This window comes from Tripterygium wilfordii, chromosome 23, assembly GCF_013401445.1.
Source record: "Tripterygium wilfordii isolate XIE 37 chromosome 23, ASM1340144v1, whole genome shotgun sequence".
Lineage (NCBI taxonomy): Eukaryota > Viridiplantae > Streptophyta > Magnoliopsida > Celastrales > Celastraceae > Tripterygium > Tripterygium wilfordii.
In genome coordinates this window covers 12587425-12602525 of record NC_052254.1, presented here as the reverse complement: position 1 = coordinate 12602525, position 15101 = coordinate 12587425, and the positions used below count along the sequence as shown (strand labels likewise).

At 42.2% G+C, this 15101-nt stretch overlaps 2 long non-coding RNA genes across 2 annotated transcripts; one reads left to right on the top strand and one right to left on the bottom strand.

Annotated features, from left to right (window-relative positions):
- Positions 1-2087: 2087 nt before the first annotated feature.
- On the bottom strand, positions 2088-3226 carry LOC119992465. Its single transcript, XR_005466403.1, has 4 exons — positions 3179-3226; positions 2992-3062; positions 2856-2914; positions 2088-2219 (listed from the first exon to the last, which is right to left on the bottom strand). It is a non-coding gene; the product is annotated as an uncharacterized LOC119992465 (long non-coding RNA).
- A 3973-nt stretch (positions 3227-7199) lies between these two features.
- Positions 7200-7593, top strand: LOC119992604. The gene is made up of 3 exons (XR_005466416.1): positions 7200-7261; positions 7378-7448; positions 7551-7593. It is a non-coding gene; the product is annotated as an uncharacterized LOC119992604 (long non-coding RNA).
- Positions 7594-15101: the final 7508 nt, after the last annotated feature.

The following is a 15101-nucleotide window of genomic DNA, read 5'->3' as shown; positions in this document are numbered from 1 at the left end:
ATTTTTGAATAGAAATTAGCCTCCTCTATGACTTGTCATGGAGGAGGCTAATTTATAAAGTTATGGAAAGACATCTCCATAATCTTGTGTGCACCAACATTTTTTTTTTGAATAGAAAAATATTATAAACAGTCACCATGGGGGGCGCAACCTGAACAGATTTACAAATTAGAGAGATTAAGACTTTCAAAAAAGTTGGAACTAATTCCACTTGACCACTGCTTAAGCACAGTAAGCCAACCATCCAAAAAGACTGCAATCGAACATTCCTTATCCTGAAAAATCCTAGAATTACATTCTTTCCAAATTAACCAAAAAGTGGCTTGAAGAATCAAAATTCAAAACCAAAATTTTTTCCCGGATTTGTCACAGTCAAGGAATTGCCAAGCCTTCACTTTCGAGATCAGGTTCTTTCCAGGAACCCAGTTGACACCCATCAAAGTCCAAATTGTACCCCAAACCTTTGCCACCCAAGAGCAATGCAACAAGAGATGAGTGGTAGTTTCCTCTTCGAAGTTGCAAATGGCACATCTGCTAGGAAATAAGAAACCCCTTCTTTTTAGGTTGTCAATGGTAAGAATCCTACCCCAAAGCGCCTCTCAAAAGAAAAAAGGAGACTTTAGCAGGACAAGGGGAGCGCCACACCCATTTCCAATTTGTGCTTGGAGACTCTACCCTTTCATTGGACAACAGGAGGTGAGAAACTGAGAATAGTAAGACTTAACGGAGAAAATTAAGTCAAAGGAAAGAAGTCACCACATCTTATCTTCCTCATGACAGTGGCTAGGCAAAATGAGCATAGATGGTCTTCCAGAAAGTCATAAAGAGTTCCATCTCCCAATCTTGAGCTTCCCTAGTGAATTATAGGGTCCAAGAAACACCATCAGTAATCTCTCTCTGAACACCACTTTTATCACCTTGATTGCAAAGAAAAATGAGGTGCATGACATAAGAGACTTTAGACCCATTAGTTTGCTTGGCAACATCTACAAGTGGTTGGCAAAGGTCCTCTCTAAAAGATTAAGGCAAGTTTTGGGAGGTATTATCAATAATGCTCAACATGCGTACGTAAAAGACAGACAGATTCTTGATGCATTCCTTATAGCAAACGAGATTGTTGATCATTACTCAAATTCCAAGTTATCTGGTCTCATGTGCAAGCTTGCCATGGAGAAAGCCTTTGACAATATGAATTGGAATTTTCTTTTCAAAGTGCTTGAGAGGAATGGTTTTGGGGCTAAGTGTGTCACGCCCTGTTTTGGGTGGGTTTAGGGTTTAGGGGTAGAGGCAACTCAATCAGTTTGTGGAATGACCTTTGGGCAGGAGATGCATCTTTCAAGAATTCTTTCCCTAACCTTTACACTTTAGCTTGCATGAAAGAGGCTACCATAAGCCAACTAGTTCAATCGTATGGTGGAGGACTCTCTTGGCATATCAATTTTATCCGTGAGGCGCAAGATTGGAAGGTCGATATGTTCATAATTTTCTAGAGCAGTATTTATAGTGCTAAAATCACCTTACTATTGATGACAGATTATGTTGGAAGGCATCAAAAAACAATTTTTTTCTCTGTAATTTCCTTTTACAAGGAACTTCTAAGAGATAAAATGCACCTGGGATTTCATTTTCCTTGGATGTGGTACTGGAAGTCTAAAGCTCCCCCTAAATGTGTTTTCTTTTGTTGGGAGGTCATTTGGGGTAGAATTGTAACTTTGGACAATCTGCAAATGTCACGCCCCATCCCAGGAACGTGACTTATTGGCAACACATGTGTGCACCCATGTGCCGCCACCCAAAACAAGGACTCCAATACCATTATTCACAATTATACCAACACAATTTTAAACAAAAATTAGATTTAAGCAAAAATCCGGCAGCTCCTCCCCGTATATCGGAGAATGCCTCCTGCATAAAACATATGGCAATTTAAACCAACAATTTCCACATCACCAAACTAAACATCCAGGGCCTCAGGCCATATCATCCCAATCGTAAATCATCATACGCACATACATACCAAGGCATCAAGCCTAACCATCCAAAATCATCATTCATCCCACACATTACGTACTCGTATATATCCCAATATACAATTAAGCCAAAGACTAACCAAACACCACAAAAAATAAAACAACAAACCCTCACAAGTCCAGGCCATCAGCGTCACGCTTCTCCCTGCTGATCCGTAGTCGGAGCACTAGCGCTAGTACCTATATCACCTGAGGAGGGGAAATATAACACGGTGAGCAGGAGGCTCAGTAGGGATATCGAATAGGAGCATAAAATAAGGAATAAGGCCGGAATATCATAAGAAATAAAGCTATGCAACAATATGCCATGTTGTCAAACAAATGCAATCCGTACATCCAACCGAGCCATGTCGCTAGAGCCAATTAACCGGAACCACTAGCACATGCTCTCACAATTACTCCATACCAAGCCACTAGAGCCAATTAGCCGAAACCACTAGTGCATGTTCATACAAGTACCATCAACCGTGTCCCTAGAGCCAAATAACCAGAACCACTAGTACATGTTGACGTACGTACCAAAATCCAATCCACTACCTCTATCATGCAACCAATGCAATATCACACATTAATGTTATGCAACTAAATTCATTGCGCGCAATGTCATTCAACCATGTAATCAAGAGCATCGACTACTCGATAGGTGATCGAGTGTCCAAGGGTAATGCATCAAACACAACCATCCAATAACAAGGGTATTTCACACACAATAGTATGCATACAAAGGTTTGTTTCCACTTGAACAATAAGGCAGAAATGAATGAAATTAATCATAATTCGGGTAGCCACAAGTGTTTCGAAATTGAGGGTTAAGAAAATCCCTACCTCGTTTGAGCAAAAACCTCACCACAACTCTAGCAACCACTTCTCCAAGTTCAAATAACCTAATTCATAACATTTACAATCACTTCCCTTCCAACAATATCAATTTCAACACATACATTCACAATAAGACACTTACCTTAGTCAATTCTTCAAACCCTTGCTCAATCCCTTCTCCTCCTATCTCCACACTTCAATCCAAGCTCAAATCTAGCATCAATATACATAAACTTTGATTAAACAACAAACTTTTACCCCAAAACCTCCACTTGCACGAAATCACACAAAACCCATAACCCTAGTTTCAAAACCCATGGAAATCTTACCTCAATCTTGAAGAAATCTTGAAAACCAAGCTTATACAAGTTCCAAAACCTTTGATTCAACCTTTCTTCTCCTTGATCTCCTTCACAACCATCACTCTCTCTCTACTTCTCTCTCTCTCTCGGCCTTTCTTCTGCCAAAGAAATGAGAATAAGTCCAAATTTTTGCCCTTTCAAGTCTTTTAAAAACCCAGTTTCCCGATAGGTGTCCGGACGGCTCCAAGGGGTGTCCGAACACTTTGTGAAGAAAATGGGATAGAATGTAAAACTGTTCAAAAATTGCTTGAGGTGTCCGGACATTTTGTTTGGGTGTCTGGACACTTCACCATTTTATTTTTTTTAATTGGGTTTTCACAGCAAAAGAGAGGTTTTATTCTCGTGAACAGATGTTGCCTTTGTAAAGTGGATATGGAATCAATTAATCATCTCCTATTACACTGTCCATGGTCTACCAAAATTTGGACCAATGCTCTGAGGATGTTGGGCATTTCTTGGGTGCCTAGTGCTACTATTGACAAGGAATTGATGGCTTGGATGGCTACAGGCAGGGACAAAAAGTATAGAAAGTTCATTCAATGGATACCAATGTCTATAATGTGGATGCTTTGGTTGGAAAGAAATAGCAAAATTTTCAATAATCAGGAATTCTCAATAGACTCATTTATAGGCAACTGGTTTGAGTGTCTTAGATTTTGGGGTTCTTCTTTCTCTGAGACTGTTTTTGATAATTTGAATATATCCCCCTTGTAATCTGTTTGGGTTGCACCCCCTTGGTGCGTGAATAAATTTTTTCCATTCAAAAGAAGAAACACCATCAGTAAGTTCACGAACCAAAGCCTCTTTGCTACGAGCCAACCCAAAAAGAAATGGGAATTGGACCTTTAAGAGGGACATTATCAATCCACTTGTCGTGCCAAAAACTAATACCAGTGGCATTCACACCCTTAAAAGACACTTGATGATGCCAAGAAAGCCAACCTTTCCGGATATGAATCCTAAGGCTGCTACCATGAGCTTCTGAAGTCAATTTAGTGGTCCGTTCATGCCCGTCCAACCCGTATTTAGCAACCACAGCTTTCCTCCATAGGTGGTCCTTGTCTATCGTAAACCTCCAATTCCATTTCCCAAGAAGAGATTTTGTTAAACAGGCTAAACCCCAAACTCCCTAAACCCCCCACCCTTTGCTTGTGAACGGGCATTTCGTAGAACAATTTATCACCTTAACATTTGTTATTTCGATGTGGGATTTCCATTCTTTTCAAACTGGAGGCTCTCTGAGCTGATGTACTAGATAGCATGAATTTGACTTCTGGTTGGTAGGCTCTGGTCCGTCATCCAACGCGCAAGTTAGCAGTGCCATTTCACCTCGGTCTGGCTTTCGCTCAGTTCGTGCATCTCCTCTGACATAGCTTCTTGATGATGTGCGTTATCGGGAGTGCATCAATTCAACCTGAAAGTGTCGTCTTCATCATCTCACTATTGCTTCTCCTATTTGCCTTGCTTTATTTGTCTTTCGTTATTTGCCCGGTGATCTCCGATTTTATTTTGCTCTCTTGGTTTCGTTTTTGCGTTACGTTATTTGCCTTATTTTGTAAGTGATGGGTGGGAGCCCCCGATTCTCCCACACTTCTCACATCATGAACAGCTTATTTAGGAGATTTTATTGTCTGTGTGAAGCTTATTTAAGAGATCGTCACGCCTCTGCTTCTCTTTCATCCAGGAATCAATCTACGAAATACAGAACTTCCGACGTACGTGCATCTGTTGGGTGGATTCGTTCAGTGCATCTTCGAAAGGCAATCACCTTTTTCCTGTTGGGATTGTTAATCCAGAGTCTCGCTTTGTTAGTCATCAAAGCCCTCATCGCATAACTGCGAGTCTTGGTCGGGCTATCAGTGTGGTTCCCAACGGGCTACAGGGGTGATTCATGCTCTTTTGACCAGAACACCCAAGTAAGATCCTCAAATCCATGAATCGGCTTCATCTATCCTTTCCCTAGACTTTAGTTATGTCAGTTGTGGGTTTTTTTAAGTTTCTGGTGGATCTTTTTGTGTTTCTTTTGGGTCTTCATAGGTTATTTGGGTGATTGATGACGTAGAGTTGGGTTTCTATTCCTGGCTGGTTTGGTGCGTTATTTAGTCTCTATCTGTCAGGGCTTAACTTTTGTTTGTCGACTAAGGTGGTGGTGGTGGTTCGTGGTGCTGATTATGTTGATTCATGGGTACTGGTAGTGACGAATATTCCTTTCGTTTGAGATTATTCTGTTTTTCACATGTTTCGTTTTTGCTTATTCTGTTTCTGATAGTACTGGTTGTGTTTGCGTTTTCTTTCTACGGTGAAATGAAAACGATGAACAGCGAGGATTAAGGTTGACGAGCTGAGACAGAAATCAAAGGTGGAGCTCTTGAACCAGCTCGCTCAAGGATCTCAAGGCCGGGGTCGCTCTCCTCTGTGTCGCTAAAGTAAAGCAACCAGTCACTTTTTCATGTGTGTATGCGTATACTGAGTTATAATTGAATTTTTTGTTTTTTAGTTATTGTCTGAAGCTTTGCTTATGAATTCGATTTTTTTTGTGAATTATCCATAAATCAGGTTAGGATTGACTGAAAGTTGTTAAGTTGCTTGTGTTGATAGAAATCTTGCTTTTGTCAATTGAAGTCATCCACTGTATTTGTATCATTCAGTGTTCAGGTGTGTAATTGGAGACTTGGAGTGAGGAAGTCCATCTACCTGCAGTTCGACTTTGTGCTTTTGTGAGATAGGTATTTTCTATGGGTTCCATTGCTTTACTTATTTAAACTTTTTTTACCAGTTTTCTCATTTATTTTTAATGATTTAATTGAATCCTCTATGTTTCTTCTGTAAAGGTTTTTCGCTTTGTGGAGAGGATTCAACTGCTGTTGTGATTCTTGCAACCATAGAGATCCTCAACAGCCGCACCATCACGACCTCCATAGCTGAAGACAATGGCCGCGCTCCCGAGTTCATCAAGAAGAGACTCTACAGGGATAAGTGGAGGTGTTATTGCAGCTGCATGCGTCTCATCTGTTAGTTTGATTGTTGGTGTTCCCTGTGGGCTTTTTGGGTACTTGCTTTGGAACTATTTGCTGTGCTTCCAACTTCGTTTATGGCTTTTGAGAAATTGAGGTTACTATTTTAGTATGCTCTCTCTTTTGTTAGTTTTGAAATTGTGGGAAGTTGTTTTTACATCTTTGATGTTGTCTGGGCTCACCTCAGTCTCTTCTTCGTAGGTTTTCCCCCTGTTTTTCTATTTTGCTTCGACATGTGGTTCTCTGTGCTTTTAAGCCCCTCTTCAGTGGGTATGGAATTTCTCCTATCATTGATATCACATTTTCCTTCAGTTTGGGTTGGGTTTTGTTTGGGCTCACGTGAGTCTCTTTTTGGCAGGTTTCCCACTATTTTGCTTTTTTGCTTCAATTTGTGGTTCTCTATGCGTTTAAGCTCCTCTTCAGTCGGTATGTAATTTCTGCTATCGTTCATCTCGCAAGCTGTTTCTCTTGAGCTTATTAACTCTCTCATATATAAACTTCAGGATTTTGCTCAGTCTTTATCTCCATCTGTGGAAACCCATCTTCTCTCCGTCTTTACATATATGCAATGGTTTTTTTCTTCTTTTCTTTGAAAAGATCATAATTCACTTTTAATGAAATGAAATAATGCCTATTTCCACATGTCTATAGTTACTTCCCATAACCTCTTTAGTTACCTCCTGTGAAAACCCAAATTTAAAAAAAAATAAATAAATAAAAATGTGAAGTGTCCGGACACCCAAACAAGTGTCCGGACACCTCGAGCAGTTTTTGAGCAGATATGCAATCTGTCTCATTTTCTTCACAAAGTGTCCGAACACTTTATGAGCCGTCCGGACACTCGACGATAAATTTCGTTTTAAAACACATTTAGACAGTTCTGGGTTACTATTTCTCACACATTTGACAGAGAGAACGCCGAGAGAGAGAGAACTAGAGAGAAGAAGGATTTTGGTGTGAATCAAGGAGAAAGAAGCTTGACTTGAAGATTTTGGACTTTCTAAAGCTTGGTTTTCAAGATTTCTTCAAGATTGAGGTAAGATTTCCATGGATTTCAAGCTAGGGTTTATGGGTTTTGTGGGATTTCGTGAAATTGGAAGTTTTGGGGTAAAAGATTGTTGAGTAATCAAAGTTTATGTATATTAATGCTAGATTTGAGCTTGGATTGAAGTGTGGAGATAGGAGGAGAGGTGGTTGTCCTAGGGTTTGAAGATTTGGGCAAGGTGAGTAGTTTACCTTGAAATTTTGAGATAAATGTGAGTAGTTGGTTTGGAAAATAATAATTTTGGGATGTAAATTGAATTGCAAATGCATGTATGGTTTAGGTTGATTGGGCTTGGAAGAGTTGTGGGTTGGCCAAAACGAGGTAGGGATTTCCTTAACCCTCAATTTCGAACACTTTTGGCTACCCGAATTGTGGTTAATCTCATTCGTTTTCGCCTTTTTGTTCAAGGGGAAACAAACCTTGGATTGTGTGCTATTGTGAACTCAAGTTGCTACGTTATGTGTTTAATGTTGAATGCATTACCCATGGACACTCGGTCATCTATCGAGTAGTCGATACTCTTGAGCATATGTTTTAATGAAATTGCGAGCAAATTGAATTTAGTTGCATAACATTAATGTGTGACATTGCATTGGTTGCATGGTAGAAATGGAGGATTGGATTGTGGTATGTACGTCAACGTGTACTAGTGGTTCCGGTTATTTGGCTCTAGTGACACGGTTGATGGTACTCGTATGAACATGCACTAGTGGTTCCGGTTAATTGGCTCTAGTGGCATGGCATGGAGTATTTGTGAGAGCATGTGCTAGTGGTTCCGTCTTATTGGCTCTAGCGACATGGCTCGGTTAGATGTACGGAATTGCATTTGTTTGACAACATGGCATATTGTTGCATTGCGTTATTTCTTTATAATATTCTGGACTGGTTTCTTATTTTATACTCCTATTCGTTATCCCTACTGAGCCTCCTGCTCACCGTTTATTTTTCCCCCTCCTCAGGTGATAGAGGTACTAGCGCTAGTGCTCCGACTACGGATCAGCAGGGAGGAGCGTGACGCGGATGGCCTGGACTTGTGGTGGTTTGTTGTTTTATTTTGTGTGGTGTTGGTTAGTCTTTGGCTTAATGGTATATTAGGATATATACAAGTATGTAATGTGTGGGATAAATGAAGATTTTGGATGGTTAGGCTTGATACCTTGGTATGTATGTGTGTATGATGATTTATGTTTGGGATGATATGGCCTGAGGCCCTGGATATTTAGTTGGTGGTATGGGAATTATTGGTTTAAATTGTTATATGTTGTGCAGGAGGCATTCTCCGATATACGGGGAGGTGCTGCCGGATTTTTGTTTAAATTTGTGTTGGTATTATGGTATTTGAGTCTTGGTATTTTAGGTGGCGGCACGTGGGTGCACACACGTGTTGCCAATAAGTCACGTTCCTGGGACGGGGCGTGACAAGTTGGTATCGGAGCAATGTTGGCTCTGTGTAGGACCTAAGGGTTGGGTCCCGTATGATTATTTGTGTGTGTATGGGTGAGTATTTGTGTAACGTATGAAGTGTGAATGGTGTGTGTGGTATGTCCAGGCCACGTCACGACCTCCGCTGATCCGGTATGTATTCGAATCCCGTAAATCCTCGTATGTTATGACAATATTGAACGTTGGTTATTTATGTTGTATTTGTAGATGGACACGCGTAGGAATGTTCGTTCCTCGAGTCCCAGGATCAGGGGCGTGGACGAGGGCGTGGACGCGGGGGTGTTAGGACTCGTGGTGGTAGGCGGGGCGGTGGTCGCGGTCGAGGAGCTGGGCGGGGACGCGCTGAACAAAATATACCCGCTCCTGCGATAGTTCCTGAATTACCTACGTGGAGTAGGGTGCAACAGAGGGGAAGGTGCACTGCTGTGAGGAATTCTGAGGAGGCAGAGAATCCTGCAGTGAATGTGGCAGGTGGAGAGGGAGTAGTTCCTGAGGCTACACCAACTCAGGGGCAAGCTTTATCAACTACTCGGGTGGCTTCGAAGTTTGAGGCTCAAATGCAAGTGATAAAAGAGATGTCGGAGGCGATGAAGAACATTTCACAGGGAGTTCAGGCACGAACTGGACGGGATACTCATGGTGTGGTGGGGGGTCAGACCTCGGGGGAGGATGACAGAATTCAACGACAAATAAGTGAGGTGGATCGACTTCGTAAATTGGAGCCTCCAAGATTTCTTGGTGATACAGATGTGGCAAAAGCTCACACTTGGATCCGAGAGATGACTAGACGTCTGGATACCTTAGGCATTCCGGATGAGAGACGGGGAATGGTAGCCTCGTACTTTCTGAAGGACAAGGCTTATGATTGGTGGTATGCTTTGGGGCAGAGGAAAGAGCAACTCACTTGGGCATCATTTGAGAGATTATTTTTGCAGCACTTTGTGCCAAACTCTTATCGCACGAAGAAGGCGAGGGAGTTCTTGACTTTGTTACAGAAACCGGAGGAGTCGGTGGCAGACTACAGTTACAAGTTTGAGGAGTTATATGAATTTGGGAAGATGTATGCCCCGGATGAGGAGAGCAAGGCGGAGAGATTCAGGCAAGGTTTGGTACCGAATGTAGGTGCACCGTTGGCTAGTATGAAAATTGTTACCTATGATGATATGAGAGAGGAGGCTTTGAAGCAGGAGCAGATTAATAAAGATTCAAAGAAATATTGGGATATTTTTAGCGGTCGATCCTTAAGTGGTGGTACTGGAGGGGCTCTTAGAGGACAGAGGCAAGGGTGGTCTAGTCAGAAGAGGCAGAGGACAGACAGTCAGACTTCACAGAACCGGTCTGGACAGAGCAGTGGAGGGCAGAGGTCCCAGGGAGGTAGAGGATCACAGCAGGGACCGAGGGTTTGTTTTCGATGTGGACAGGCGGGTCATGTTAGGCACCAGTGCACTACTTCTGGACCTGAATGTTTTGAGTGTGGCAAGGTAGGCCATATGCGGGCAGATTGTCCTCAGAAGAGGAGAGACACACATCAGAGATCTGGGGTTTCATCGGCTGCTTCCACTCCTACTACCCCTCGTGCACCGTTGTTGGGTCTAAATTAACCTTACTAGCAAGTGTACTAGTCGGCGACTACAGCACAATGATAAGCAAGGGTCGAATCCACAGGGACGGTGTTATATCTAATCCAAATGTATATTTGTATGTACGTATGGACAATGCAAACAAAAGTAAAGTTCAACTCAAGATTGTTTGGTTGGGTAATTAAACTAAGACAAGCAAATAGCAAAGTGTTTTTGGTATTTTCTTAGAATAAAGATGCAACTAATGCAAATGAGATGAATGAGATGAACACCAAGGCTTTGGAATCCCCCTTGGGAAATGACTTGCAATGACACAAATTCACACACATATTTGCTAATTCGGGCATAACGAATCCGTACCTAAGTCGGTTTTAGCACACTTAAGCCAAATCTCCCTAAAATCGATTACTAGCCATCTTATTGGTCTAGGTCGGATATTCCTAAATACATTCTAGCCATCTTATTGGTCTAAACATGCATAGGAATTCATGAAGTTCTATGGAGATTAGGATTCATACAAATTGTCACCTAATTAAAGGGAGACACATTCATAATCAAGTGTTTCAAGAAGCATAATCTACTTGACATATTATTGTCAAGCAAATTCTCCAAACAATTTCATCCAAAAACCTAAAGTGTTGGCCAAACACCACAAGCATGAAGAAATTGCAATCAAACATAGAAACACAAGATTTATACCTAAATCAACTCATATATATGTGAATCAAGTCATAAACAAAATCATCAAACCCAAGGCTTCAACCTAGCCTTGGCAAAGAGCTTTAGTTACACATAATGAGAGAAAAACACAAGAGGAGAGATGAGAAAATCATGAATAAACCCAATTAGTTGAGTAAATCCAAGTTGAGCTGAAGAATCTCTCCTCCTAGCTCCAAGAATCGCCTTCCCCCTCTGGTTTCGCTCTCCAGAAAATCAGTTTTTTTGGTCGAAAGTCCCCGCGGCTCGGGCAATTCGCGAATTAAAACATCCAGAAAATTGCTTTGTGCGCCTAGGCGTGTTGAATTCACGCCTAGGCGCACCACGCCTAGGCGCACGCCTAGGCGCAATCCTAGGCGTGCACCACTTCAATTTCAAGTCCATCTCCCGGACTGGGCGTGCAGGAGTGATTCTGGGCGTGCACAAATATTGCGCCTAGGCGTGGAATGATTCCAAAATCTCCATACGACTTCTGATTTGCACAATTTTAGCGTCTACGGAAAGCTTGAGATGTCTAGTTTCCAATGCCTTTTATTTCGCTCGATTCCGATAACATGGCAAAAAGTTATAAGTATTTGAACACACGAAGGTCGGTGGACATTTCCTTCAATTCAGCCCATTTTCCGTCTCTTTTCATCCAAACCGCAATCAACCTATCAAAATACAAATCAACATATAAATACACTCATTATTTATCAAAAGGAAGCTTAAGAGGGGGAGATTTCTACCAAAAATAATAGGTATTATCATACCTATCAACCGTCGGTTTCCTCAGGCGGCTCTGTTGGAAGAGGACGATCACAGACCAAGACACAGCAGCAGCAGTCACAGCTTCAGCCTGCATTGACTCAGGGGAGAGTATTTGCCTTAGGGCACCAGACAGGGTCTGAGCATCCAAACTTCGTTGGAGGTACTTTTCTTGTTTCAAACTGTTTAGTGAGAGTATTGTTTGATTCTGGTGCGACTGCATCTTTCATTACTGCATCCTTGGCGAAGTCAATAGAATTAGAAGTGTCCCCAATAAGACGAATGTTTGCGGTGACTTCTCCATTTGGGTACACTACTTCACTTGAGGGGATGGTGGAAGGAGTTGTGTGTAGATTTGGTGAAATAGAATTGACGGTGGATTTATATGTCCTCGATTTTAAAGATTTTGATGTAATTCTGGGTGTAGACTGGTTGACAAAACATAGAGCCATTATTGATTTTTGGATGCGAAAAATTACCTTGAATGTATCGGGAGGTGGGGTGATTAAATTACAGGGGTCTAAAGGAGTGCCATGTTTGCACTTCCTGGAAAATCATACATATGCGGATTGTCTTGTAGCAAGCTTGACCACTTCGGCACCGAGTGACGATGTGGCCAAGCCGATACCGGTGGTTGAGGAATTTATGGATGTATTTCCGGAGGATTTGCCGGGGATACCACCAAGGAGGGAGATAGAGTTTACTATTGAGTTGGTTTCGGACACTAAACCAATTTTGTATTGCTCCTTACCGAATGGCACCGGCAGAGTTGAGGGAATTGGGGACTCAACTGAAAGAGTTAGAGTCAAAGGGGTTTATTCCACCGAGCGTCTCTCCGTGGGGCGCTCCGGTGTTGTTTGTGAAGAAGAAAGATGGAACTTTGAGAATGTGTATTGATTACCGGCAACTCAATCGGGTGACTGTGAAGAATAAGTACCCATTGCCGAGAATCAATGATTTGTTTGATCAATTACGGGGTGCAAGGCACTTTTCAAAAATTGACTTGAGATCCGGTTACCATCAGTTGAGGATTAGGGAGACAGATGTGCAGAAGACGGCTTTCCGAACACGGTATGGGCATTATGAGTTCCTTGTTATGCCTTTTGGACTCACTAATGCACCGGCTGTGTTTATGGACTTAATGCAGCGGGTACTCCGGCCATTTTTGGATCGTTTTGTGGTGGTATTCATTGATGATATATTGGTGTATTCACCCACGGTCCAGGAGCATGAGTTACATTTACGGGCAGTGTTACAAACATTACGGGAGCATGAGTTGTATGCAAAACTGAGCAAGTGTGAATTCTGGGCGACAGAGGTGAAGTTTCTTGGACATGTTATCACACAGGAAGGCATTGCGGTGGATACGTCCAAAGTGGAGTCAGTGTTAAAGTGGGAAAGGCCGAAAAATATTACCGAAATTCGGAGTTTTCTTGGCTTGGCAGGATACTATCGACGGTTCATTTGTGACTTTTCGCGTATTGCTGCACCAATGACGCAGCTTACACGGAAAGAAACACCGTTTGTATGGTCTGAGGAGTGCGAGAAGCATTTGAAGAGTTGAAGCGGAGACTTACATCTCCACCAATATTAGTTGTTCCGGAGAGGAATGTGGGATACCAAGTCTATTGTGATGCTTCTAAAATAGGCTTGGGATTTGTTTTAATGCAACAGGAGAGGGTGGTGGAGTATGGTTCACGGTTATTGAAGCAGCATGAACGGAATTATCCGGTTCATGACTTGGAATTGGCGGCGGTGGTGTTTGCACTTAAACAGTGGAGATATTACTTGTATGGAGAGAGGTTTGAGGTGTTCTCTTATCACAAGAGCCTCAAATATCTCTTCACACAAAAAGAGTTGAATCAGAGACAGCGAAGGTGGATCAACAGGTGAAGGTGGAACACCAAAGACCTGCGGGGTTGTTACAACCGCTTCCGGTTGCTCAACGGAAATGGGAGAATATCACCATGGATTTTGTGACAGCACTACCATTGACACCGAAGAGGAAGGACACCATTTGGGTGATTGTGGATCGGTTGACGAAGTCGGCACACTTTCTTCCAATTAACAAGACAGATTCACTTGAATCATTGAGTAGATTGTATGTGCGGGAAAATGTGAGGCTGCATGGAGTTCCGTTGAGCATTGTATCAGATAGAGATTCGCGGTTCACGGGACGTTTTTGGGAGAGTTTGCAAGAAGCGTTGGGTACCAAGTTGACTATGTCTACTTCGTTTCATCCGGAGACCGATGGACAAAGTGAGAGAACGATCCAAATACTTGAAGATATGTTGCGGGCGTGTGTTATGGATTTTGGTAGGAATTGGGAGGATTACTTACATTTGGCCAAATTTGTCTATAACAACTCGTACCATAGTAGTATCGGAATGGCACCTTTTGAGGCTTTGTATGGAAGGCCGTGTCGATCACCTTTGTGTTGGGTGGAAGTTGGAGAGAAAGTGTTGTCCGGGCCTGAATTTGTGAAGGAGGCCAAACTCAAGGTAGAGGAGATTAAGAAGAGGTTGCTTATAGCTCAAAACCGACAAAAATCCTATGCGGATAGAAGAAGGAGGCCATTGGAGTTCTCGGTGGGTGACAAAGTGTTTGTGAAAGTAAGCCCTAGGAGAGGGGTGCAACGTTTTAGCAAGCAAGGCAAGTTAGCACCAAGATATGTTGGGCCTTTTGAGATTCTGGAGAGAGTTGGGGAAGTGGCATACCGTTTGGCATTGCCGCCAAAGTTGTCGAATGTGCATAATGTATTTCATGTGTCAACACTCCGAAAATATGAGCCGGACCCTTCACATGTATTGGATTGGGAGACATTGACGGTAGAGGATGATGGAACCTATTTTGTGCAACCAATGAGAATTCTGGATAGGCAAGATAAGGTTACGAGGTCAAGCACAATACCATTGGTGAAAGTGTTATGGATGCATCATGGAACCGAGGAAGCAACTTGGGAATTGGAATCCGAAATGAAGAAAAAGTATCCACATCTATTCGACTTCTCAGGTATGACTTAAATTTCGAGGACGAAATTTATTTAAGGGGGAAAGGATGTGAAAACCCAAATTTAAAAATAAAAAAAATGTGAAGTGTCCGGACACCCAAACAAGTGTCCGGACACCTCGAGCAGTTTTTGAGCAGATATGCAATCTGTCTCATTTTCTTCACAAAGTGTCCGGACACTTTATGAGCCGTCCGGACACTCGACGATAAATTTCGTTTTAAAACACATTTAGACAGTTCTGGGTTACTATTTCTCACACATTTGACAGAGAGAACGCCGAGAGAGAGAGAGAACTAGAGAGAAGAAGGATTTTGGTGTGAATCAAGGAGAAAGA